The sequence below is a fragment of the Pleurodeles waltl genome, chromosome 11 (assembly GCF_031143425.1).
Source record: "Pleurodeles waltl isolate 20211129_DDA chromosome 11, aPleWal1.hap1.20221129, whole genome shotgun sequence".
NCBI lineage: Eukaryota > Metazoa > Chordata > Amphibia > Caudata > Salamandridae > Pleurodeles > Pleurodeles waltl.
Window position 1 is genome coordinate 202,665,511 of NC_090450.1, and position 26,067 is coordinate 202,691,577.

At 44.5% G+C, this 26,067-nt stretch overlaps 1 protein-coding gene across 1 annotated transcript in view; it reads right to left on the reverse strand.

Moving 5' to 3' along the window:
- The window catches only part of PID1 (phosphotyrosine interaction domain containing 1), a 384,153-nt gene that overhangs the window by 174,180 nt on the left and 183,906 nt on the right, over positions 1-26,067 (reverse strand). The window lies entirely within an intron of this gene.

A 26,067-nucleotide genomic window follows, 5' to 3' on the forward strand; every position in this document is an offset into this window, starting at 1 on the left:
AGAGCTGGTTGGGTTCTTGATGAGGTCGAATAGTTTTTTGGGTCTATTTTTGGCTGAGTCAAGGAGGGATTTGTAGTGTGACGCTTTTCCAAGGAAGATGAGCTTGTGGTACTTGGATCTTGCTGAACGAAGCGTGGCCAAATTTTCAGTGGAGGGCGCTTGTCTCCATTGTTTCTCAAGGGCTCTTAGGAACTTCCTTTCTTCATAGAGGGATTTGTTGAACCAAGGTGCTGAGGGAGTGGGCCTTTTCTTTTTGCTTTGGAGAGGAGCGACATTATTGATTTCGACTGCAAGGACTGTGAGGCATTGGGAGGTGAGTTCGTTGACATCTAGGTCCGGGTCTAGCCTTGGAAGTGATAGCAAAGCAGAATCACAGAGGGTACAGAGGTCAATATTTTTAGTGTCACGGAACCAGGAAGTAGCCCTCTTAGGCTGGCCGAGAGTTATAGAGTGTGATAGGTGAAGAGAGAATGGGATGAGGAGGTGGTCCGACCAGTCTACATGAATAGGGGTAGCGATAGTCAGCAAGCCTGCTTTAGAAATAACAAGGTCCAGGATTGAGCCTTTAGAGTGTGTTGATTCTGTGCAGTGTTGGATAAGATCGTTTGCAGAGGAAGGTGGCCAGCACATTCGCATAGGTGTCTTGAGGCGAGCCCCAGTGGACATTGAAGTCACCCACGAAGATATGATTGTCACTTTGCGTGTATTGGTCGCTGATGCAGTCCGTGAGTTCCTCCATAAACGAAGGGCTGCTACCAGGCGGGTGGTAAATAGCATGGAATCTGAGAGGTGAGCGGTGGTGCAATTGAAGCTCAAGAGATAGGCATTCAAAAGTGTGAAAGGAGCTGTTAGGAAGAGCCTTAAGTTGAAGGGAGTTTCTAAAGATGACTGCAACACCTCCCCCAACTTTGTCAATTCTGTCATTTCTAAGTATAGAATAGCCTGTGGGTACAAGGAGATCAAACATAGAGTGAGAGGTATCGTTAAACCAGGTCTCTGTGAGGAAGAGCATGTCAATATTGTGCAAGTTGATGGTATCGGAGATTTCAAGTTTGTGTTTTATTGCAGATCTGCAGTTGTGGAGCAAACAGCGCAGCTCTGACGCAACTGTATTGGTGACAGGGGCACTTGGGCTATGAGGGGTGATAGGGATATTGTACTTATATGAGGGCGCTCGGGAGGGTATAGGTGGGCGAGTGGTTCTGACAGAGGAGATGGTCGGAATAGAGTAGATAACAGGGTTACTGGGAAGTGGAAGAGAAGGAAGGGTGGCGTTCGAGTGCTTGTGTGGATTTGCAGACGACAGGCTATGCTTAGCTATAATGGGGTGTGGGGGTGAGGTGCAACTCGTGGAAGGGTGAGTGTTTGCCAAAGGAATTGAGGTGTGTGAAAAAGTCGAGATCTTGGAGCTTAAAACTAAAATGGTAGCTTCAAGTTGGGAGATGGCAGTGATTAGAGAGCCTAGCTTATTTTCCAGAGAGAGTAAGGAAGAGCACGGCATGTTGGGTGGCTCGATGGAAACAGGAGGGGGTGCACTAGGCAGTGTACGGCAGGGATAGGTGGGGGAACGGGAGGGGAGTAGGGGTATAGGGTTCAGTGGTGGGGAAAGGTTTTGGATGAGAGCAGGAGTTGGTGCGCCAGGGGTGAGAGGAGAGTTGTCGTTGTTGGCGTTGCAAGAAGGATAGGAATTAAGGGCAGAATTAGGGGGCGATAGGAGAGGAGTGGGGCGGTGGGGCGGTAGGAGAGGGGAGGAGTGTGAGGAGTCATAGGGATTAGGGAGGTTTGGAAGGAAGGGAAGGGAGGGGGTTGGATAGGTCCTGGTAGCTAAGTGAGGTGGCTGTGAGGGAGCGGGTATCAGGCAGAGTGGGGGGGGATTGGGAGAAAGGGAAGTTGAAGAAAGGAAGTGATTCTGCTCGGTCCGAGGGAGGGAAGGGGTTACCAGGGGAGGAAAGGGGGTAGCACAGCATTGTTGGAGGAGAGTGGGGAGGGAGAGAGATGGAATGTATTTGAGGGGAAATCGGGGTACATAGTGAGAGGAGGAGTGGGCGGAAAAGCAGAGGGGAGGAGGGAACAAGGGGAACGTAGGGAACATAGACAAGGGGAGAGGGCTGGAGGAGAGGTGGTCTAAGGAGGGGGGTGGCCGGAAGGGAAAGGGGGGGGGGGGAGATGAGAATGGAGTGCCGGGACGGTGCAGAATGGACGAGGAGCGTGTTAGCTAGAGGTAAGGCTGAAGTGAAGAGGGGAGGGGCATACTGTGAGGGGGGAAGAATGGGAGGGGAGGTCCGAGGGGAGAGAAGAGGGTCGACCTGTGCCACCCCATGGTGCAGCCTATTGGAGAGTGGGGGGTCAAGGGAGGAGAAAGGGAGTAATTGGTGGAGCTAGATGGAGAGTCAAGGGATAGCTCGGTCGCAGGGGAGGGGAGTAGGGAAGGGAAGAGGCGGTCAAAGAGAGAGAGACAGGTGTCTTTGGCTTGGATCATAACAGTACCGTTGTTATAGAGTGAGATAGTGAGGGAGCCGTTAAAACCCGCAGAGGGGGACATTTTTAGCTGTTTCCCATGAGGGATAGAGGAGGAGGAGGTGACGTTAAAGGAATTGTAAAAGCTGGTAGACCAAGAGGGTATGTCGTGCATGAAAAAAATTTGATCGTTTTTGAGCCCCCCATACCGACCATTGTAAAACTGATCGACAAAAAGGGAATCGGGGAAACATTCAATGGTGTTATGCTTGAAACGTTTTGCTGCAGCTTTAGTCAGGTTAGAAGGGTAGATGATTTTGAAGCAATTAATTCCAGACTTAATTCGAACAGTGGCCATGTTGGGAAATTGTGGCGGAGGAGGGTGGTGGGGATAAGGGAAGGGTGTTACTAGGACGGTGGTGGTGAGGAGAAGTAAGAGGGCAAGAAGGGGGCACAAAATCCAGATGTCGGGTGAAGGAACCTGAGTTATTGTGGAGACAGGAAAGTGAGGCGATTATGGGTAGGTTGTTACTTCAGAACAGGGCTGATTCAACAAGATAGGACTGGAGATGGAGTGGTGTACGAGGAAAATCACTGTACTTATCATCCTGAGATAAAAACCACATAAAGCACAGCATCACAATAGGTATCAAACGTATTGTGCGCCCAAAATCTCAACAGTCTAATATTAGACACTTACCTCCTAAGTATCACCAACATTATGGGCAAAAAGCACAGGGTGGAACATAATTTCACTAGCATAACCCAAAGTATGCAAGACATCCTCAAAATCATAAAACACAATTTAGAGGTAGCCAGAACAGTGTCTGAAAATCAAACTACAGGAAATACATTTCCTAGCACCACAAAAACACAATGGGGCCTGGCGCCCTGCAAACCACCAGGACCCCCTGGTCAACTGGCCAACTCAAAGGGGCTCAAATGCCCTGTGTTCAGAATGACGGGGCTGCTGCCAATGCAGCTGTAGTGGTAAGATGGCTGCTGTCTCTCTGTTGCCTCTGCAGTGGTAAGATGGCCGCCTGCCAGTGCTCACACACTAGTCCCTCTTCAGTGTCAACTGCTGCCCCTCGGTTACTTCTATACTAGTAAAATGGCCACCTGCCGGTGCCCTAACACTAGTCCCTCTTCAGTGTCCGGTACTGCCTCTCGGTTGCCTCTGCAGTGGTAAGATGGCCGCCTGCCGGTGCTCACACACTAGTCCCTCTTCAGTGTCAACTGCTGCCCCTCGGTTACTTCTGTATTAGTAAAATGGCCGCCTGCCGGTGCTCACCCAGTAGTCCTTCTTCAGTGTCCGGTGTTGTCTCTCGGTTGCCTCAGCAGTGGTAAGATGGCCACCTGCCGGTGCTCCGACACTAGTCCCTCTTCAGTGTCCGCTGCTGCCTCTCGATTACCTCTATAGTGGTAAGATGGCTGCCTGCCGGTGCTCACACACTTACAATGGGGGAGGTGCCCAGTGCTCAAGACATTTGGATATTTTGGAAAGTAAGGGCCTGATCACCGTTGTAACCCTCCCCGGCCCGGAGATGTTCAGCTGGCCGGAGCCCCCACATGTCCGGGTATGAAAGGAAGTTTAATCCTGGCTCACAAAGCGGGCTTCTCCGCGGTGCCCGGGGCAGCTCCTGCCACCCCGAGGGTCCTGCGCTGAAACCGGACCACGCTGCCCGCATATGCCCCACACAACTCCAAAGAGACAGGGTGACCCCGAGATCATGCGGTCTAGCCCCCCAGGGGTCGAGTCAGAGGGAACCCGCCTCCGATGCGCTCCCCCCCCCCGGTGCCCTGTGCTTGTGGAAACCAGTCCTCCTCGGGTGGTGCTGCTGTGCGCGCCGGCACCACGGGTCCCATCCACGGACCGGCGGACTTTAGCGGGTGCCCCCCTATCTTCTCCCCACAGCCTCCTCTTCTTTCTCAAATCGCAGACACACTTTTCACCTACCCGGATCTTACGGCTGATTTCAGTCCTGATCTCCATGGAGTGACGCAGTGTGGAGAGGAGTATCGTAGCATGAAGTGTTGCGGCGTAGAGTGTTGTGGAACAGAGCGGAGTGTCCTAGAGTGAAGTGTCCAAGCATGGAGTGTCATGGAGTGGAGGGTCGTGGAGTGTCATGGAGTAGAGCGAAGCAGAGTGGAGTAAAGTGGTGCGGAGGGTTGTGGAGTGTCATGGAGTAGAGCGAAGCAGAGAGGAGTAAAGTGGTGCGGAATGGTAAAGAGGGAAGTAGAATGTCGTAGAGTGGAGTGTCATGGACTAGAGTTTCATAGAGTGGAATGTTGTAGAGTGGAGGGGCATAGTGTTGTAGAGCGGAGGAGTGTAGAGTTTAGGGGAGAAGAGTGTCATTGAGTGGAATATCATAGAGTGGAGTATCAGTGTGGAGTGAATTGGAGTTGAGTGTCATAGACAGGAGAAGAGTGTTGTAGAATGTTGTAGAGTAGAGTGGTATAGAAGTGTGTAAACATTCAAATCATCCAACCACTCCTTCAACCTATTCAAAATTATATGGCAAAACAGTTTTTGCACAATATCGCTTACACTAATTGGCCTGTAATTGGTAAATAGAGAGCAGCAGCCCTTCTTAAATACAGGGATGCTCACTGCTCCGGTCCAAGAAGCGGGTATGGGTACATCAGCTAACTGGGCATTAAAGAACAAAACAAAATAGAGGCACCATAAATCCTTAAACAGCTTGAATAAATCACTGGACATTTTATCTTGCCCAGGGGCCTTATTAGGGGTAATCAAATCTAAGGCTTTAGCTATCTCCCTGTTTGTAACACGAGGGGCCTGCTGTGATACTAGTTCAATGTAAGTTACAATGGACATCTGATCAGTGGTGATATTACCCTTCGAGCAATGTCCTGTCCTGCCAGATATTGATACCAAGGGAGCCCTCAGAGCCAACATGAACAGAAGTTCACCCCAGACCCTGGTACACATTGCACAGACATATTCAAGCCCTGCGCCCCTGCTGCTATATGGTCCACTTCTAGTTCACTAGTGGGAGCAACTAAATAAAACTGGGAGAAGTGATTAACCCAGGCATCTGCCACAATGTTGTCATCAAGGGGGTCACCTCTGACCAGGCGCGGCCCGTCCTTTAGGGCGGAGGTGCCATGCCCCCCCACCTTTTGCCCCTCATTAAGAGTGTCTGTCAGGCTGAACAAAGGTCAGCCTGACAGACACTCTTCATTTTCAGCTCAGACAGTCAGGAGCAGACATGCGCGATTTGGGCAGACTCTTGGCTGCCTGAGCTGAACTTTGCTGGGCAGAGGAGGTCACAGCTCCTATGAGCTTAACCTCCTCGGCTCAGCAAAGGTGCCCAAGGCCCTCCCCTGGGTGACAAGGAAAGCGTCACCCATTGACTTCGACCTGGGCCCTTCAGGTTTAAGCCATGAAGCGCCCAGGGCAAGTGTCAATCAGTGACACTTCGTCACAGAGTGGGGTGGGGTCACAATCTTACTGACCCCATCCCACTCTGTTACGAGGTTGGGACTGCTGCCTTCCCTCTTTGGCTGAGCTAAGGTCAGCCAATGAGGGAAGGCAGCAGTCCCAACCCTCCTGGGACCTCGAGGCTGAAGGTAAGTGTGTGTGTGTGATGTTTTAAAATTAATGCTTAGTGCGTGCGTGCATGTTTGAATGTTCTGCGTGTTGTTAATGGATGTGCGTGTGTGAAAGAATGAGTGTGTGTGATCTTTTAAAATGAATGTTTGGTGCGTGCGTGCATGTTTGAATGTTCTGCGTGTTGTTAATGGATGTGCGTGTGTGAAAGAATGAGTGTGTGTGATCTTTTAAAATGAATGTTTGGTGCGTGCGTGCATGTTTGAATGTTATGAGTGTTAACAGACGTGAGTGCGTGTGTGAAAGAATGAGTGTGTGATGTTTTAAAATGAATGTTTGGTGTGTGCATGTTTGAATGGTATGAGTGTTAATGGATGTGCGTGCGTGTGTGAAAGAATGAGTGTGTGATGTTTTAAAATGAATGTTTGGTGCATGCGTGCATGTTTGAATGTTATCAGTGATGTTAATGGACATGCGTGCGTGTGTCTGAAAGAATGAGTGTGTGTGAGAACCTTTAAAACGATTGTTTGGTGCGTGCGTGGAAGCTTGAATGTTATGAGTGTTGTTAATGGATGTGCGTGCATGTCTATGTGTGAAAGAATGAGTGTGTGTGTGTGCTTCCTGCCCACCTCCTCCCTCCTAAAGGTGAAAGCCGCCACTGCCTCTGACTCAGTCAACACCCGCAACCACACGCCAAAAGGTACGAAGGTCTTTGCTTTTACGCACATCCAACATTGTGGCTCACTTAACCCGTCCCCATCTTTTTTTGCCTTTGTATTAGTGGCTTTAAAAGATAACCTGGCTGCCCAAATAGCCTCACTAGATCACGTTTTAATAACCCCTAGCAGTGCACTTCGAGAAACCCTATAGGATTTAGAAACCATGTGGCCTCTTTGTTCGTGTGCTGAACACACTTGGACTCTTAGTGAGCAAGTCCCTGAGGGAGACAAATAGGGAATTATGAATTGCACTTAAAGTCTCCGAGGGGTCCACACAATCCTCAGGTACTTTATCAGACACAAACTCATCTAGATCCGCTGCTATGGCCTCAAGCACCTTGATCAGAGTTCCTTCCGAATCAACCACCTTGCTCCATTTAAGCCTACGTCGATTATTTGTAAGATGTAGCTTGAGGTCTAGGGTTGCATGGGTGTATTTACCAAGAATGTTACGTAGGGAAGCTAGTGTTAAACTCAGTGCATTATGATCGCTATCCTCCCTTGATACTACTTCCATATCAACCGGGTCTTGCCACATCCTTATATCCAAAAGAGTATAATCAATTAAACTAGAACGCTGTAGCAGATGGAATGTATATCCCCCTGTCTTATCGGAAAGGGTTCTGCCATTGCATGCCCGAGACCATTGTTAAGTGGAAATGCATTGAGCTGTAATATTGCAGCAGACTACCTTTTCACTGGAGTAATTGTAATTCCAGGAACACCCCACACATTATCCTCTTCACTGGACAAGTTCTCATGATCAGTGGACAAAGCTTCAAATTTACAATTAAAATCACTGTCACGATCTTATAATAATCCTTATTTAGGTTAGGCAGATGATCATTATCAAATTAATCACTTGCATCTCATCATTAGAACCCGCAGGTCTGCAATAGATATTGTACAAATAATAAACCAGGTCATGTGTGAAGGACAAGGAAATGCACAAACTGTCAGAATTAACCAGATTAAAAACCCTATGTGACCAACATAACAAGGTTTTAAGTCAAATAATTAGAGCCCCCCCTCCCCCCAATGGCCTCCCCTTCCAAGAGGAGGTGGCTGGCACACAAAATGTTACAAACCCAGCATGATAATGTGGAACTAATGCCCAGGTTTCCTGGAATAAGCAGATGTCAAAAGAATCTATAAACAAGCCCCAAAGTGCAAATGCCATTTTAGGTGCTAATCCGACTATGTTCCAGGAAACTAACTTGGTGATATCGGGGGAACCAGAATCAAGAAGGCCAGTCCTAAAAGCCACAGATGATGGCACTTTAGAAAGAGAAGAGCCACCACCCCTAGGGGGCGACACACTCTGGTGAATATGCTCTTCCACAAGGCAAGGGGAGCTACTATATTAAGGGATTACTTACAGTGAATCTGATAGTGAATGTACCACTCCCATGTTTCCAGGTACTTCTTGGGGGTACGCCTTGTATAAGATTAAAAGTAGTTTGGTGCCAATGAAGATCGTCCAGGTCAGCTAGAGACAAAAATCTATTTAAAGACAGCACTGGGGTGGGGGGGGGCTACTAGGTCTGTTACTTCTGGACGGTGGCAATATACAAGTATTTCTACTCATATTTTGAGGAGGTTTATAAAAAAAAACATCAAAGGGACCAAATTTATACCAATAGTCTTTCTACAGATTCCCATTCTCCTATTAATCAATCATTGAGTTAACTCCAGGCACCTACAGTTAGTAACAACACAGTCCCCAGGAATGTTCTTCACTGAAGGGCCAACCCAATCCACCCTCCTTACAAACAGAATTTCATTATATCCTGCCAAACGAAAATCAGTATTCTGAACTAGCCAGCCACAGACCTTATTTTAAAGGTCTGCATGTACTTCGATGCCATTGTTTTAGGAGCCAGGGACTCCTGGTAGGGCCACAACTTAAGGCAAACAGGCTTGAGGTAGGTCCAACAGAGAAGAGGTTCAGCTGGCAACTAAGTGCCCCGATTTCAGCGCTGTCTTTCAAAACATACCCACCCACCAACCTAGCCCAGTCATTAGCCACCTGAAGGTGGGATTATATGGCTCGACAACTAAGAGGACTGGCATGGCCTGCCCTTAAGCAGAGGCCTGGAATGAGACACTTCATGTGTAGGACCAAACCCAGGAGTAGGCATATAATTTTGCACAGGAGAAGGAGCTGATTGGCCATTGGGTGTGTTAGCTATTAAAGGCCTAATAGCAAGTTCTAGTGAACAAAGTTTTTCCATTGGGAGGACAAATACGGCCGGACTAACAATTCAAACAGGGCCATAATTCCATCCCAGTCAACAGAATTAACAGCATCAGGGTAAGGCATGGAGGATCCACAGAGTCTTTAAGTCTACAATGTTTCTTGCCCCAGCCTGCATAATGTTATAACCCCCTTTTTTTTTCCTTTCCACTTCTGTTTGGCACAGGGGCCCGAGTCACTAAGAGTAGTGGCATGAGAGTTACAAGGAGCTATATTAACTGGTGTGTTCTAATTGATGCAACTGACACGGGGGCTCAGAACACCCCTGGGCTCCTGGATCCATAGATGCATTAAGAGCAAACAGAGAGGGCTAAGGAGATTTTCACATGAGGTGGCACACACTCAGAATCACTACTAGAGTGGCAAAAGATGCGTGGTTAGACTTACTAGGAAGCTCCTAGTGTTCTAGAACTGGTGAATGTACGTTCAGCGGCATGTATTCAAACAATATTTACAATGGTGCCCTCTTGTGGATGGGCATATTTTACCATTGAAGATGGCTGGCCAGCTAGCTGTATTGTTGAAGATAAAGGTTCAACAATACCATATCTGAACTTATCAGGTGGTCATTCTCTTCAACTTGAGGACCTTTAAAGACATGGTTTTGAGCAGAACCATTTTGCCCAGTGTGTAGACCGACCACAGCATCCTTCTTTCAGGAACTGTTCAGGAATGTCTTGAAGTGGCTGTTTCAGTTGATAAACAGTGGGTGTTTAGAACTATTCATTAACCCAGTATGATATCCAACACACCTATGGACCATCACGCAGGCCCTAGTCACCGGCAAGCTGGACTATGGAACGCACTTTACGTAGAAATCACTGCACGCCTCCTGAAGAGATTACACACACATCACTAAACTCAGCAGCCAGACTCATCCTTGACCTCCCCAGACAAACCCACATCCCACCCCACCTTAAGAAGCTACCTGGCCCCCGATCCAGAAGAGAAGCCAGTTCAAGATGTTGACACATGCATACAAAGCCCTGCACAACGAAGGACCAGCTAACCAACAAATTCTTAGCCTTCTACAAACTAACCAACCAGACACCTACAATCTGCCTTCCTCTTCCTGGCAGACACCCCCTCCCCCGATCCACCAAAGCAACAGCAGAGGGTGCTCCTTCTCACACCTGGAGGCCAAGGCTTGGAACAACCTACACCTGCACCTCAGGTCCACCCCATCGCTCCAGCAATTCATCAAAAGACTCAAGGCTTGGCTTTTTGAATAAACAAATCACCACAAAGCTAGCAGCAACCTCAGTGCCTTGAGATCCTCACGGGTGAGTTGCGGGGCTTTACAAACCTCTGATTGGCTAATTTTTGTGGAATAACCAAAGTAAGCAATTCAATTTTTAATGTTTTTCTCTGTACACATTCAAACAAGCAATACATGGGGGGATTTGGATAGGGAATAACCCAGGCCAAAGCATAATTTGCAACCAAACTATGGTCCAGAATTGTGTGCAAACACGCTTGGTGTCCATTTTTGGATTTAACACGGAGCCCAGAATGAGCTCATATGTTGGGACATCGGTATGAACCAGGCTCGAGGACAGGGATTTTGTTCAGAGATTTTCCCATTACATTCAAGTGCAACTGAAATAAAGAATGTATGACACAGTATCATTTTCAGTGATGGGTATTTGGTATAACAAGCACTGGAAGCTACAATCTGTCTTGCTAACCTTACAATACAAGTCCAATTGGCATTGCTGGTGCCCTGATAGATGGCGATGTATTTTCCTTTTTAGAGTTTCTGTTGTAAAGTCTTTAAGTGTCATTGTAACACTGTATTTGCCTGAGAGTTGAATCTTTGGTTTGGAGGTTATTTAGGGGGTTATTCTAACTTTGGAGGAGGTGTTAATCCGTCCCAAAAGTGACGGAAAAGTGACGGATTTACCACCAGCCGTATTACGAGTCCATTATATCCTATGGAACTCGTAATACGGCTGGTGGTATATCCGTCACTTTACCGTCACTTTTGGGACGGATTAACACTCCTCCAAAGTTAGAATAACCCCCTTAGTCTGGTCTCATACACAAAACAGCCGCATCACTGACATATATATATATATATATATATATATATATATATATATATATATATATATATAAATATATGTGTGTGTGTGTGTTTCCATTCACCTGTTTGCCAAGGCTAGACCGACTGGTTTTTAGCAGTGCTTGTTTTGTACTGTAGACATAACCGGACCCTGGGGGTTGGAAAACCTTTTGCTTCTCTATTAAATGTTCTGCCTGATTTTATGTATATTTCCTTGTAGAATGTAAACTTGGAAAAAATCCTAACATAAGGAAATAAATGTTCAACTTGAAATAGAAATAATATACATATTAATAAATGAGACAAACGTGAGACTGCAATAGCACATCGTGCATTGGGGATTTTAAAGGATCTTCAATCCGTCTGGAAATAGCTACTCCTTGGAAAGCGGAAAGGCCGCGGCAGTGCCTTTGAGGCAAAGGACGCTCTGTTTGAGGAGTCGCACAGAAGGCTCACAGTGCAGAGCTCTGTGCGCTCTGACTGCAGACGCTGACCACGGTCACATAAGAGAGCCTTTGAATACAAATACAAGGGCCCCAACATGAGTTTCTTTACCAGGGTGAAAAACACTAATAAGAAAAATCTAATTAAAACGCCAAGGGAAAGGCCTGGTTCTCTAAACAAGGTATCTGCATCAATAAGATTAAGATTTGAGCGAATAAATTAAGTTCCTTGAAAGAGATGTTTTCAAACTGGGACCTTGGTTTGGTGAGTTCAAGATCAGTGAATGACAAGTAGCCGCTGTATAATAACAGAGACATGTTGCTGTACATTCACCTTAATGAAAAAGGCTCTTAAAGATGAGGCTACTTTTAAATCAAGAAAGAGAAGTGGGCCGTCAGTGGCTGGACCAGTTGGAAAATGACCGCATAAATATACTTGGCAAAATAAAGTTAGCAAGATGTTCCAACATAACTGTAAAATATTGCAAAGTGAAATGTTATCATTCTGTCAGCCTCACAGATTACATTAACCCATGCTTTGTGAATGGAAACTATCAATGACACATAGACACGCCCCTGCGGCTGCTCTTCAGAGTTCTGGCTTTGTAAATAGTAGCACAGGAAAACTGGTTTCAATTATTGAAAACAAATGTCCCCGATTCAGCCACATTTATTTAGGTTTGGTTTCAAAAGGCTTTAGTGCTATGTCAAAACGTTTGGTCACTGGATGTTTGTTGCATTGTAGCCTTTTGATTGGTGTGACTCGGTGCTGTGCTGCTGTACTGGAAGGCACAATATGGAAGATATGGGTTTATGCGGTAAAGGCATTCTGGCAGCTCATGGCACCATCGCACCATCAGGCTGGAGATAAGCTGGTGTACAAAAGGTCTTATTCATTAAAGAACACCAGGTCTGGAAAAAACATCCCAGTGTCTACCAGGACCAACTATAACATGCTCCAAATTATTAAAGAGCTGAAGACACACCTATTTAAAGATCCTTGCAACTCATCACAGTGAGTAGTCTACTTTTCCTCTCACAACCCAACATCCCCTGTCCAGATTCACTCTCTAACTCCACCCCTACCTCGGCCATGTTCAGGGTTCCACCGGCTTTTTGCCAGAGACTCAGATGTTGATGAACTGACTCACAAGTAAACAAAAAGAAATATGTATGGGGGATGGCTAAAAACACAAGGAGCCACTGGCTTGGTGGAAGGGCTGGGGACACACAAATCCATGCAGTCAATTCCCATCTCCTTCTACAGTATTGAACCGGATATGGTTTTATATAAAATTGCAGGTTGTACCCAGGAACTCCTCTGAGCTCCGCATGGCACGGGGGGCTAACACCAACTGCCTCACCCAAGGACAAGAAGCACAATTCTCTCTAGGGAGGTGCCACCGACCCTTCGCCCTCCCATACTTATTAGCTTCCTCAGCTTATTTAAATGTCTTGGGACAAAATCCCTGCAGGCTGGAGCGCCAACTCCAGCTCCCCAGACTGGGCCAGAGACCTATAAACAGGCTGTCGGCAATGTCTTCTGGATATGAATGATCGCCATTGCCTGCATGGCTTGGGGGACAGATGCAGGGCGCAAATGAAGAGAACCTCATGTTTCCAAAGCTCTCTTAGCATGACCAAAGGAGGTACCTTCTGCGCGGGCTGCTGTTTAACATGGCTTAAAGTAAAGAAAAAAAGAGCTATTATGCGGTCAGCATTGACCGTGCTAAAGTGTTTTTTTTTTTAACAAAGCACCGGGGAGGAGGGGGGAATGTAAGTCACAGAAGGGAGGAACAGAGGAGGATGGAGGGAGCAGAAACTATGGACATGGGTGCGGGGAGAAGCAACATGATGGAGGCATGGGTGTGGTAGGGAAGGGGGCAAGTTCACTTAATCTCCCTGTGCCTAAAAAATTAACATATACTTGTGAAATGTAACTGGTGCTCATGTAAAGCACTCCAATACCTTTGGGTTGAGTTTGTTGGATATAAAACTACAAAAAAAAAAAAAAATGCAACATAAGAGAGGCGTGCAAGGGAGGGTGGAAGCAGCAACAACAGACTGCGGTAGGGAGGGAAGCAACACGAGGGAGGTGAGAGGGACGAGGGAGGGAGCAGCTCCACAAAGGACAGCGGAGCAAGCCAGGGGGGTACAAGGAACATAAGGGAGGGAGGGAGGAGTTGGAATGCAGACATATTCTCTACAAGCGTGCATATCCAAAAGGAAAAGGAGAGTGCGGCTAGTTGAAGGACAATGGCCCCAGACAGGTCCATGCTCCACAGCAGGGATGGGTACTGGAAGTGATGAGAGGGAGCAGGAAGGAGCAGGCAACGCTGACCAATCACAAGCAAGGAAACGAGAGTGACGTAGAAGTCAAGTTATGGTAATGGGCGAGCTCTAAGACTGTTTTTAAGCTTTCTTTGTTAACAACAGGTTTCAGGTGAAACCTAAAAATAGTTATTTAAATACAATCACAGATACTGTGGTTTGCTGACTCTCGCAGGCCGCCATGCCTTTGACTGCACTCAATGGGATTGAGTTGAAATGTGTAACCCACCAGATGAATGCCTTTTTGGTAAGTTGATTATGACCCATTCTGATTCGGAATTTTATGAACTGACCAATAAGTATATATGTCAAATTGCAAAATTCAATATTGGTAAAAAAAAAAAAAAAAAGCTGTTCACAAATTACAACTAGTAAGTAACAGGAGAGCCTTATTAATTATTGCAACGATCTACAATGGTTTGTTGCCAGGTTAAAATGCTACATTGTAGGGAATGGTGCCCAATAAGTCATTTTTGAGTTTCATCTATAGATAAGTTTCAATTGTCTGGTGAGAGCTCACGTCATCACCCCACACAACATGCAACATACAGAAACATATAGATTACCCCTATGATCCCTCACAAACTAGATTCCACCATGCCAATCCCGTTCCAGTGCTTCCCTGCCCGTACTTTTTAAATAATTATTTTGGTGTTTTTTTTAGCATTTCTTTACATTGAGGACCAGGTAGGTGTAAAGTGTGAAAAGGCATCATTTTTAGGTGGTCATACGTGCTTTAATTTTTTTATTTTAAGTTTATCGTTCCCACTTGGCCATGTCGGAACAGTGAAGTAAAACATGGCCACTAGTGAATCACAAGGGTGAATGTGCAGGCACGTGTGGACACTGTGGTTATCTTGGAATGGTTTACAGGATGCAGCCTTGTGCACACATGCATGAACAAGCGATACGATTCATATTTGTGTTGTGATGTGCAGGAGACATGCCGAGCGTAAATGCAAACAAGCACTTGCAAAGCTAAAAGGCCTTCACTTGCCTTCTCAGTTTGAGAAGTATTGGCTTGCCAAAGCTTATTTGGCTTCGCCACAATGTCAAGTCAAGGGTTCTAATAAAAAACATTGTGTGGCATTAAAAATGTCCAATGTGAAAGTAGTAATTCAAATATATCTCGCTAATGCAAAATATATTTTTTGTTAAAAATGACAGTTATTTGGAAATAGAAAATTCTACTGGCAAGCAATAGCATAAACGTTTTTTTTTTCGAAATGATAGGTGCATGGGCAAAGAACTGTGCTATAAAGGCGAATATACCAAGTGTGAATGCCCTAATCTTACCAAGCATGTTTCCAGATTTAGGAATTTGCGATTTTTCAAAGGAAACTTGTGAATGGAAGTAAGGATACTTATTCTGTACATAAACCCATGTTAAACTTTAATTCAAGGTATTACTCGTGGGATATGTATTAAGGCAAATCAGCCATTCAATGCACGCTGTTCTGATCCCAAAGCGGAAGCCAGCTCTCGCGCAGGCCTGGGATCTCAGCTGATGGCGGTCACGCCATCATGCGGATAAGACCACCCTGAATAGGAAGCCTTATGCCTGTGTTAAATCTTACAGCCGCCTTGAGGAATCCTATTTTCCTCCTGTTGGTCAGTGGCCCTTCACGTTCTGTGTAAAACATATTATTAAGGATTACAAAAACAGTAGTTTCAAGAATTGATGTGTCTAAACAATTTCCTGCTGCGTTCTCGAAATGCGTGTAAAGTACATTAAGGCATGGCAAGACACAGGGAGTGAATAAAGAAACCGTGAAACGCAGACAATGGGGCGACACAAATTCTGAGAAGGCGCAAGAAGACTCGCAGATATTTTGGATAATAGAGAGACTGCAGCCGAGGTGAAATATGACCGAGTACTGAAAATTCAACATCCTCCGAGCAAGCAAGATATCCATCGGATCATGGTTTGCAGCCTCCTCGGACCCGTTTAATGTTGTTTCAAAGCATGCTTGAGTGTATGTTCCCTCCTCGGAAGTGAAATCTGGCCACCTAAAAGACCAGGACATTCAGTATGGGTAGGTTATGTTGTGAGATTAAAGGTAGCCTCCTTTACCCATGCAGGGACCTGTAGATAATCCACTAAACAACTCATCAAGCCTCCACAAACAATCCTATGCCCAGGTAAACCCATATGTACGAGACTCGCATCAACATCTTCTTGGTAAAAAGGCTGCAAACACCAACTCCCTTCAGGGACTTCCACTGTAAACGCCCACACATTAGTAAACAAAATGCTGGAGGGCAGAAATGAATGGACAGTGAAAACACACTTCTCCAATGCATTGACCGATGACGTAATTAAGGACTTAAATGTTTCTTGGATGAAAGGCAAGGTCTTGCAGATTTCGGCTAGCAGGAATATCAAAACACCTGGCTCTGCTGAGAAAAACAGCTATGCCAACAACAGCGCAGAGACACCACACAGAGGGCACATGCTGTACTTTACAAAAATCACATAAGTGAAGGGAATATAATCTAAAATTCTAAAACGACGTTTTGTCATTTAAAAAAAAAATCCTAGGCAGTGTTGATTCAGTCTGTTGATTGTAAAGTGTCACAAGCCTTACCATTCGGATAGCTTGGTGGTTTCCAACCTGTGGTCCGGGGACCCCGGGTGGTCAGCGAAGCCTCCTCAGGGGGTCTGTGACTGCTCAGAAAATTATATAATATTAACAGATTAGGTCACAAGCTTTCAGTAATGACCCCGGATTTCAATAATGATTCAGTGAGGGTCCCCGGGTTCAAGTATTGATAGAGTGGGGGTCCACAGAAGTCAAAAGGTTGGGAACCATTGGGCTAGACTGCATATATCACCTACAAAAAAACGTACTCAAAGAATGGCACTCTAATGTGAATTATTGCACTTTCAGGAGTGGCGGTCAAGGTGCATTCAGACAAAAAGTTAATACTTAATCTGGGCACAACCACTATCAAAGTAGGGTGACTGGAGACAGTATTAGAATCACTTGTCAGGGAGATGTGTGAGAACACAAGGGAGTATGGGATCTGTGCTGTCCTGGGGGTGCATGTGCGCTGGCCAGGCCACCAAGGCCGCACTCTGGGCGCAATGAATAACAGAACCGACTGAGTGTGTGATAGTTTGTGGGATTAACCCCAAGCGGTTGGATCCCCTTTTATTTATTAGTTTGGCCGCACCGAGCCAAGCTGCTGCGTGCATGCGTCACTACAATGAAAATGAGCCCAGATAGCTTGCTGCAGGGGCCGATTCACCAAAGCATTTATGAGTATGGAAAGTAGTACTAATGGAGTACTCTTTTATACCTTTGTGAATTGTCTCCAAAATGTTCAACTTTCTAGAAGTGCAAAGAGGGCACAGTCTGTACTAACTGTAAATGAATTTCCCGGGTTATTCCCATTTGAGATGTTTAGGGGCCACTCTACAAATCTAAGAGTAGATTAAAAATATTACAGGAGTATTACTTTACGCACTATAAAAGGCTTTTGTAAATAGGCCCCAAAGATTGCAAGGAAAAAAAAGATATGAGTATGGTAGGTAACCAGACAGCGAAGCAAGCATCAGTTATGGTGCACATAGTTATACAGAGAAAGAAATACATGATGAACGCTCAGCTGATGTGAAAAAAAAACCCAAAAAAGTGAGAGTGAGACACGGTCACGATGATGGAGTATGGACATTTTTTCCACATGGAACTTGCCTTTAAGAAGCAGCATGGAAATGTCCATTTACAAAAAAACAAACACATGCCTGTTCTTTTTAATGAAGGAATTGCAAAAGAGACCTTTTGTAACAAATGAGCAAAAAAAGGATCAGAATGATTCATTTATTGTCGGGAACAGACTCGCTTCACTAGCAACGTGTTCGGTCCAGGCAAATTCCAGGCGAATCCTGGAGTGTGTCAGCTGCCAGACATATGGCCTGCTGCTCTGTGTTCCATCTCAATATGGGGTTTTGGCGATCAAGCCAATGTGACTTGGTGTAAGGAAAATAGTGCGTACTTCAAAACACGCTTTTATTCCTGTCAACTGCGCGTTTTCATTTTTTCTGCCACCACCTAATCGGGTAACACACATGGAAATCAAATAGTGCCAGCCATTGGTTAACAGTGTAAAGCCTGGCTTGTCCTTCAAAACCCCTGGCACTGCTCTTGCTGGTCTCAAGGGTCATGAAGGCAGAAAGCTGCACGAACTGCCCGTCTGCTTTCACTGTTTGTATGGGGCAGACAACTCTTTTCCTCTTTCCTGTCTCCCCAAACTGGTATGTCAAATTGTTTTTTCACTCCAACTTTTCCCTAATGTTGCAGTATTTAGATCCGCCTGCAGCACGGCCGCGCATTGGGCGCCCCATAGGCAAGCACATCTGCGCCAGTCCACGCACCGGCCGTGCACCGCCCAAGCCACCGCAACAGCCACGCTGCCCATTTTGCCAGAGAGGATATAAGCACACTTGAGGAAGTGACGGGACCTGGTATTAATTACATGAAAGACCAGCTTTTCAGAATTAAGTCTGAAATCATGAATTCCTTCTCCGCCCTTAAGGGTGTTATAGGCAGACCAAACAGTAATTGTAAAACATCTTATATCCATCTCAGTGCATGAATAGTATTTTCCTGACGGTTTCGTCAGACATGGAAATAAAGTGTGGGTTTATTAATATCACTCACTGGTGAAGCACATGGTAGGAGTGCTTCTTTTGATCTCTACCTCTGGCTTCAACGAACAAGTTACTTACCTTCCGCAATGCCTTCTATGGTAGAGAGTCTATCTAGCTGCAGATTTCTTACCTTAAAATTATCCCCAGGCATCAGACTGGATTTAGACATGTGTTTATTAGCAGTACCCCTGCAGGCCAGTAGGTGGCATCAATTGGCTCAGTCTGTGTCGTCTGTGCCAGGAGTAACGTTTGCAGTGCCTATAGAGGTGCCACCCAGGCACGCTGGGGCTCGTTTCTTTTTGCAACTTTCCATGCAAGGAGTCCGGAGATACAAGGATACTGGTGTGGAAAAACTAGGGCCCCGAAAGCGTAGTAGCCCTGTCCCAAGAAATTAGTTTGCAGACAGGGAGGATGGATGAGTCGATAAGGAATCTGCGGTTAAACAGAGTCTCTACCACATAAAGCGTTACTGAAGGTAAATAACTTGTTCATCTGATAGAGACTTTTAGCCACAGTTCCCTTACCTTAGAATAAATACCCAAGCAATACCTTGGGTATTTATTCTAAGGTAAGTCTGCTGACTAATTTCAGACAGGGGAGTCCTGCAGGACTGAATGGGAAAGTGCCTATCCCAACAGACATGACTGTCCAGGCAGTAGTGTTTTGTAAAGGTGTGCAATGGGGCCCACGTTGCTGTGTGACAGATGTCCAGGACTGGAACTCCGCATGCTAACGCAGTAGTTGCAGCTTTAGCTCTGGTGGAATGAGCTCACAATCCCTCAAAAGAAAAAGAAGAACTTAAGAAAGGGGGGGGCAGAAAGTGGATCAGTTTGCTTTTCTGAACACCATGCCACACATTTTTGCCAACAGCAGGCCTATACCGTCTAACTGGAGGTAAGGCTGGCTGCCAAGATAATGTAATAGACTTCGGGAGGAAGGTCGAACGTGGTCATCTGTCGCCACTCAATCTCCAAGCAAGAAGGTGAAGGAGTTGACAGGTTCAGGTGGAGAACCTTTTCCTGCCGCAGCAACAGAAGATTTTCACAAAGGGGCAGCTTGATTGGAGGATCAATGCCCATGCTCAACAGCTCAGGATGCCAAACTCTCCATGCAAAGTCTGGGGCCACATGGATGACTTGGGCCTGGTCGTACCTGATCTTCTTGAGAACTCTGGGCAGGAGTGGTATGGGCTAAAAGGTGTACAGGACGCCTGAGCTCCACTTGAGGAATAGCATCTCCGAGCGTGAGCCACCTTGAAAACTCCAGTGCACAAAACTGCTGACATTGCGTATTCTCAGCAGCAGCAAACGGATCTAACCAAGCTTCTCCCCCACTGCTGAAAGAGACCTTGAACTACACCTCCGAGTGGAGATGCCATTTGTGATCCACTAGGCATATTCAGTTGAGTTCGTCCACCCTGGCATTCATCGAGCCCGCCAGGCGTTGAACCACCCAGGAAAAGACCTGACACTCCAGCAATGTCCAGAGATGCTGGGCCTCTTGGCAAAGGGTCCACGACCCCACCTTGCCCTGTTTGTTGCCGTACCACATGTGAGATAACTAAAAGCACCTGTATTCAGTGTGATGTACAGACAACAATAATGAGTCCCAGGATGAGTTCCAAACGTTCTTCTTTATTATTTCTTCACATTCCACTCCAGCCAAGCTAACACGTGTTTCATCTGGGTTATATCTCCCCTTGACTTCCTCAGAGCTTCTTAAGGCTGTCAATTATAAATACAAAAATGTCTATTTTTACTCTTCTCTTTCTCTTTCCTGCTCCATGCATAAACAGTTCTGTAAATCTGCAAAATAGTGCACATATTCTACTTATATAATACCAGGTTTAAATCAAATAAAAGTACCAGTGATCTATAGAAGTTGTTGTGAATAACCAATTATTTTCCCAACATACTTATATCAATCTCCTAAGTGACGTGTCAAAACTCTATGTGCTCCAAACATGCACACACAAATGAAGTCCCTCATCCCATCTATTTTGGGTCAATTCTGTTTGTAACCCTAATAACTATACTACTTGTATACAACTGTACCTGCTCGAATAGATTTCCCAAATTTATATTTGTCTATATGATCAATTCCAACAAGAATTCCAATTCTCCTGCTCCATTTCGTTCCTATAAGGTAGCGATTCATATGAGGTTGTGATTGAATAATTATCTCTAATGACATTTCTAACTCTGATTCTGCAGTATATTGTCTTCTCTTTTATTCACTTACTTGCCTCCTTTCTGATTATTTGTATTAATTTTGTTACTGTTAGAGCGGATGCTAACTCTCGAGCGCATACTATAAAGACAGGTAGATTTATGTGGCACCAACATATTGGAAGGCATGACGCATAGTAGGATGTTTATATCAGACATGTGCGTTAAATTGGCAGCAAAAGTTGGCTAATACCCCTAATCTGTGTACATTAAGTGGAATAAGGCATCATGGTTGAATTGGAAGATCAGTGAAACAGAGTTTGATGAAATCTTCCTGAAGGTAGAGTCAACCTTGGCAGTGTAGATCAGTGTGGCTGAGATTGATAACATTAGGCTGAGGGTAGAGTCAGCACTGGCAAGACATCAAGGCTGGTTTGAACAGAGGCTTTTTGCGGTCACTCGATGGAAGCTGGAGAAAGGGTGGTTATCATCAACGTGGTCTGATGGTTGCCGAAGGTAAGAACAACATAGTTAAACGTTGAGAGATTGGGCTGTAGGTAACTGGCTGCAAATGAAAACAGATCTGTGTTTATTTATGCACACAGAGAAAACACTCTGGACTGGACCACCATGGTCGTTTATGTATACAAAGAAAGCACTTGGGGCTGGACACCTGAGTGAAGTAGTGTAAAACGAGACTAAAGGTTTTTTTGACAGGTAACTAAGTTTTTACTTCTGGAAGGATGTGTGGGGCATAGGGGCCTCGAGGTATTTTGAAATCGGATTTTACATCACATGATGTTTTCAAGTATTTGTGAGGGGTGAGACAGTGCTCCTTTTTACTATGGAAGATTACCGTGGTGATGGTGAAGGTGGTGATGGAGTTCACCGTGGTACATTCTGAATGAAGAGCCTGGAAGGATGGTAATGTCACTCACTATCCTGGTGTTGGCGAAGACTGTTACACACCCCAGTACGGCGAGCTAAATTAAATGTGAAGAAAAGATTTAAGATAGTTTTTTTCTGTTATGCTTGATTATTGTTTTTGTTTGCAGAAAGTACCCCTAATGGAGCGCAAGGGGCGCAAAATGCAAGGGGTATAGACATTTGAAGGCTGGATATGTAGACAATGTATATTATATGTTTTTATAAAATACTGAACATAACATTTTTGCAATGAGAAAATAAACGTGTGATATGAAATTATATTGAGAATAAAATTTCCAAAAGGACGAAACAATAAAACATAGAATACAGAGTAACAATAACAAAAATATATTGGAATGTTTATTTGAAATAGTTAATTATAAGAAAAGTGCCATTCTGCTAAAGGTGTGCACGGTTATCCCTGTATAAAACACACAGGCTGACAACGCATTTATGAGGCCTAGTACCAAAGTCTACGTAGTGCACCCCTGCTAATAAGGATACTATAAATCACGTGGTGAATAATCAATGAAAAATAACTGTACAAAGCAGGAGTAAAATTCAACATTGTTCACACCAGTTTTGTGGAAAGATGCCTCATCGCCAATGCCGTATCGCAATATTTATTGATGGGAAAATATTTTTCGGGTTAAAAATGTAACATGAACCACGTCACGTCCTTTATCTAACGAGTTAAACTACAAGGTTTTAGAAGAGGATAAGATTCCCTGTGCAAGCTTAAAAACATAGCAAAAAAACAATTTAGACTTCTAATTAGTTAAAGACGCAAAGGTGTCACCTGTTTCTCTGAATAATTAATTTATTCAAAACGAATGTATTTATAATGACTGGAACAATGGAACTATGGTTTAAAAACGAAGGAATATTTTTTTGGCTATGCTCTTGAAACAGATTAGGGAAAGGAAATGGTGAATTCAATATCAACTTTGTGCTTCTAAAATTGCAACTAATTCATGTTGTGCTTTGAATTTTTCACTGATTGAATTTGGTTTTATTATTTAATCCCGCAGTTGCTAGATTTGGAATAAATACTCACATATAAGAAGTTATTTTTAATTAAAATCAATGTGTTGGCCACCCCAATAGAGAGCGACCAGATGTAGTCGTAAAACCGAAAGATGCTCAAAGATAGTTTTATTTTTCTATCTGCTGCAGATTGGTTAAAAAAACATGAAAAGGGCCCAAGGAACGGGATCGTCAATACAAATTCACCCCTTCTTCCCCCCTCCCACCAACAAAAGTAGCTCTTCCCACTAGGCCAAGACTTTACATGACTTTATTGTCAACGTGAAATGGTTGTAGCCTGATCCAACTGCTCAAACAGAATGCATGATGTTTATGTTTAATAAGTTCCAAATAAAAAGGAATATGAATCAGGAAGGTCCACTTTCCCTGCTTCTAGTCCTCCTTGCCCTAGAATGGCTTGGGGCAGCCACATGGCAGACCAAGACCCTCAAAAGGGTAGGAACAGTACGGCTAAAAATGCATGTTATTTACAGACAATACTCTTCTTACCCTCAGGAAAGGCAATATCTCAATCTCTTCTCTGATAATTAATAACTTCTTTCATTCTTTTAGAGTTATAAGATTAACCGAGAGAAGACTGAAGCGTTCACCTACCATCCAGGGGGCAGCAATACAGGGAGTGCAGAATTATTAGGCAAATGAGTATTTTGACCACATCATCCTCTTTATGCATGTTGTCTTACTCCAAGCTGTATAGGCTCGAAAGCCTACTACCAATTAAGCATATTAGGTGATGTGCATCTCTGTAATGAGAAGGGGTGTGGTCTAATGACATCAACACCCTATATCAGGTGTGCATAATTATTAGGCAACTTCCTTTCCTTTGGCAAAATGGGTCAAAAGAAGGACTTGACAGGCTCAGAAAAGTCAAAAATAGTGAGATATCTTGCAGAGGGATGCAGCACTCTTAAAATTGCAAAGCTTCTGAAGCGTGATCATCGAACAATCAAGCGTTTCATTCAAAATAGTCAACAGGGTCGCAAGAAGCGTGTGGGAAAACCAAGGCGCAAAATAACTGCCCATGAACTGAGAAAAGTCAAGCGTGCAGCTGCCACGATGCCACTTGCCACCAGTTTGGCCATATTTCAGAGCTGCAACATCACTGGAGTGCCCAAAAGCACAAGGTGTGCAATACTCAGAGACATGGCCAAGGTAAGAAAGGCTGAAAGACGACCACCACTGAACAAGACACACAAGCTGAAACGTCAAGACTGGGTCAAGAAATATCTCAAGACTGATTTTTCTAAGGTTTTATGGACTGATGAAATGAGAGTGAGTCTTGATGGGCCAGATGGATGGGCCCGTGGCTGGATTGGTAAAGGGCAGAGAGCTCCAGTCCGACTCAGACGCCAGCAAGGTGGAGGTGGAGTACTGGTTTGGGCTGGTATCATCAAAGATGAGCTTGTGGGGCCTTTTCGGTTTGAGGATGGAGTCAAGCTCAACTCCCAGTCCTACTGCCAGTTCCTGGAAGACACCTTCTTCAAGCAGTGGTACAGGAAGAAGTCTGCATCCTTCAAGAAAAACATGATTTTCATGCAGGGCAATGCTCCATCACACGCGTCCAAGTACTCCACAGCGTGGCTGGCAAGAAAGGGTATAAAAGAAGGAAATCTAATGACATGGCCTCCTTGTTCACCTGATCTGAACCCCATTGAGAACCTGTGGTCCATCATCAAATGTGAGATTTACAAGGAGGGAAAACAGTACACCTCTCTGAACAGTGTCTGGGAGGCTGTGGTTGCTGCTGCACGCAATGTTGATGGTGAACAGATCAAAACACTGACAGAATCCATGGATGGCAGGCTTTTGAGTGTCCTTGCAAAGAAAGGTGGCTATATTGGTCACTGATTTGTTTTTGTTTTGTTTTTGAATGTCAGAAATGTATATTTGTGAATGTTGAGATGTTATATTGGTTTCACTGGTAATAATAAATAATTGAAATGGGTATATATATTTTTTTTGTTAAGTTGCCTAATAATTATGCACAGTAATAGTCACCTGCACACACAGATATCCCCCTAACATAGCTAAAACTAAAAACAAACTAAAAACTACTTTCAAAAATATTCAGCTTTGATATTAATGAGTTTTTTGGGTTCATTGAGAACATGGTTGTTGTTCAATAATAAAATTAATCCTCAAAAATACAACTTGCCTAATAATTCTACACTCCCTGTACAAGGTTATGGATTTGCCTGTCTGTTGCCAAAGCTGACGAATCTAGGTGTCTTGATCAGTAGAGGCTTAAAGAGTATTGTTTCTTACAATCTACAACCATTCATCACAAAGATGAGTAATCATTTTGTCAGAAGGTGCTCATTAAAATGGGGACAGATACAAACCATTAAAATAGTGGTAGCGCAGAGATAAAATTACATTCTATGCTTGCCTGCGCTAACTGTTCCCAGGACGCACTGCTAATCATGCATAAACTTATCAAAAATTTCACATGGGCTGGCCGGAAATCTAAAACTCACACTGTTCAAACTCAATGCTACACTACCTCAGTGGGCCTTTATTTACCAAGCATGGCTCTCTATTATTCAGCACATCAACTCTCCAAATTGATATAGCTGGCACCACAGAATGTGCCCCGCTTAATAACCTCTCCAGCTTTAATGTTCAATATTGCAAACAACCACTACAAAACGCAAATTTCCCCTGCCCAACAGTTAGAGCCATGTTAGATTCAAGGACCACAGTCAATAAAGTACAAAATATGTAGATACGCTCACACTAGGACATCACTGTTCAACAATGCAGGTTAAGTGAAAGAGGAGACAATTCGTGGTGGACCATGGTCCGCGTCAGGTATTCTACAGTAGACAATCTATTTCCCAAAGAATCTCTAAAGACTTTTAATGCACTTAAAAATAAATTTCATCAATTACTATCGAGAATGGTGATATTGGCAGCCCTAAACATTGCACTAGAGTCAAGATCAGGCCTGGTGACTTCACACTATCTGGCTCTATAACACAAACTGACACTTAAAAATTGAACAAAAACAACAGATATTGGGTAATCTGATATCAAACTTGTTCTCTAAACACGTGGCTGGAGAAACAAGGCTATATCAGTAAACACAGTTATCAAACAAAATGGCAGAGTAAGACTTTGCAACTCTACCCTATGCACATGAGAAAAAAACTGACAGATGCCACAATTAATTATAGATACTTCAAAATTCTGTATAATTGGTATTCAATAGCCATTCAGACTATATAAAGTAAACTGGAGTGCAAACGATTAATCGTCAAGATGCAACGACCCAGGCTGTGACCTAGAACATGTCATTTGGTTCTGCTTTAGCCTGGCACAATACTGGTAAGAAATATGGCCTACACATGCCAAAACCATGACCTATGTGTTCGATCCGTTGGCCAAATTAGCTATTCTACACAACAACTCTGATGTAAACAGTA